Genomic DNA, 2,692 nt, shown 5'->3' with positions numbered 1-2,692 from the left:
TGGAAATTTTATTATAGATATTTTAATATAATCTTAAGCATGAGGTGTAAGAAAAAAAGAGGTGCTCAGAAGAAAGTAGGAGACACCCAAGAGCACAGTAGTGGGCTTCTCAAAGAAAAGAGTCAAAGAAAGTAAGATACTCAAGTATGCGTATGGGCTTCTCCAAGACAGTAAGCCATTAACTGTCTTAACATTAGCCAAGCACACCATTTTGTTGGCTCTCAGGTTACATCTCAAAAGGTTAGGAAACCTTCCCTCTTCCCTTTTGATAAAAGAGATACGAGAAGTGGCTCTGGAGATGCCTTAGATGGAACTGTAATCTGATAAGTGAAACTGGGAGCCACTGGAAACCTCCTCTCTCCTGATAGAAGAGATATGTGAAGTGGCTCTGGAGATGCCTTGGATGGAACTGTAGTCTGATAAAATGAAATCAGGAGCCAGTAGGGCTGCACAAGAAGTTTAGTACCTGTAAATGGGGTTTCTGATGAGATTCCCAAAAAATGGTAGAGTTATGGCTGGAAGGGAGAGGGCCTTGAGTAGTTGTCAATTGTACTGAAAGTTTTACTTTTCTGCTGGTGAAAGGTGTCAACCAGGTTTCTGAGTGAGGGGCTCTTTTTCCTTCTCTTGTCCCCTAAATTTTCCCTTCCTTTCTGTCTTGCTTCATGACCCTCATTGCCAGAACCTTCAAAAATGGTGGGCCACCTCTTTCTTGCTAAGATCTTTCAGGGCCCTAACTTTCATCAAAGCCTAGAAAACACATACTTAAAAGTGGCAGAGGTGGTGTATGCCTGTAGTGCCAGCCTGTGGGAGGTGGAGGGAGGAGGATCAGGAGTTCAAGGTCATCCTTGGCTACACAGTGAGTTTGAGGCAAGCAGGGGCTATATGAGCCTCTGTCTTAAAGCAACAAATGTAATGGAGATAAGGAGATAAGATTTGACATACAGCCTAGGAAGTGGAATAGACACCTGTGGTTTCCTCACGATGACCAGGTAACCACTTCCTTTGTGTTTTCTACAGCCAAGTACCAATCAGGCCAACTCTGCTTGCCTTCTGAGATCTGACGAAACTGGGCATATTTCAGGTGATATGGCCATAGAGCTTTATTTATTTTCTCTTCTGCTTGATGTAGACTTTTGCTTCTGTATCGTTATAGTTCTGTTTTTTCCTTTGACTGTACCCCAAGAATGATAGACTGAGTAATGGCCCTCTATGCTCTAGGCCCTGTGGATATGCTCAGTTACTTGACAAAAGATAGTTTGGAATAGAAAGAGAGGGTACCCTATGAGAGGGTACAAAGAGGTGTAGAGGAAGGTGGATAGGACGATAAGGCCATGTGACACAAAAGGAGAAGGTAGGGCACTGGGGTAGGGTGCAAGGGGGTGGGGCAGGGGATTGAGAAGTGGGCAGGGGAGAATCAACAAAAGCAAATTTTGTTTGAAAATTTCATAATGAAACCTAGTATTCCATATGCTAATTAAAAATACTTTTAAATTTTAAAATAAAATAAGAAAAGAGAGTTTGCAGATGGAAATGAAGTTGTTAATCAGCCAGTTTTAAAATACAGAGATTATCCTGAATTGTCTCAGGTATATCCAGTATGGGAACATGGGTATACTTAAAATTAGGAGACAGAATCGTGGTCAGGAATGTGCAGTCAAGAGGGAGACAAATTAGACATTTGAGAGTCAGAGAAGCTGACACAGCATTTTTTACTTTGATGATGGAGGAAGGTAATAGGCCAAGGAATGAGGGAAGTGTCAGAAAGCTGCTATGGTCTGAACTAGCAGCCAACAATAAAAGATCCAGCCATTAGGACCATTTTTGCTGCAATTGCTTGAGACTGAATTCCACCAATAATATCAGTACACAGATGGATTTTTCTCCATAAAACCTCAAAAAGGAGCATGTCTCAGATAATAACATGATTTTTTTAAAAAAAAGATGTATTTATTTTTAATTAAGTGTGTGTATGGGGGCGGTGTGCATGTATAGGAGTCCAAGGAGGTCAGAGGCATCGGATCCCCTGGATCTGGAGTTTATAAGCAGTTGTGAGCCACCTGACTTGGGTGCTGGGAACTGAACTTGGATCTTCTGCAAGAACAGTATGTATTGTTAACCACTGAGCCATCTCTGCAGTCTAACATATGATTGTATTAGTTACACTTCTGTTTCTGTGAAAAGCACTGTGACCAAGGCAAATTATAGAAGGAGGAGTTTATTTGGCTTACGGTTCAGAGGGTTAGGGTTCATAATGGTGATGGAAGCCTGGTAGTAGTGGTGGCCAGAGTAGAAAGCCAAGAGATCACATCTTCTAGCAGGCACAGGAGGCAGAGGGAGACAGGAAATCTTTCAAGGATTAAGAACTCTTAAAGCCCACCCCCAGTGACAAGCTTCCTCCAGCAAGGTTGCACCTCCTAAAACAGCACCACCAACTGGGAACAAAATGTACAAATACTTGGAGCCTATTGAGGACACTTCATTCAAACCACCACAATGGTTTGACCCTGTGGTCAGAGACAGCCAAACTAGCTGTTGCAGGAGCTCTCTCTGCACCTCTTATGCTGTCAAGCAAACCATATAACGTATCTTTATATGCAATTTATTATTATCGTGGGCGTGGGGAGAGGAGTAACTTACAAAGGAATGAGTACCCAGTGCCTAGACCTGCCCTGCTTAGCTCTGGCAGGGTGGA

Source organism: Nannospalax galili, unplaced genomic scaffold, assembly GCF_000622305.1.
Source record: "Nannospalax galili isolate Female #2095 unplaced genomic scaffold, S.galili_v1.0 scaffold884, whole genome shotgun sequence".
Classification (NCBI taxonomy): domain Eukaryota; kingdom Metazoa; phylum Chordata; class Mammalia; order Rodentia; family Spalacidae; genus Nannospalax; species Nannospalax galili.
The sequence above is the reverse complement of the archived record's forward strand: the minus strand, read 5'-3'. Positions refer to the sequence as shown.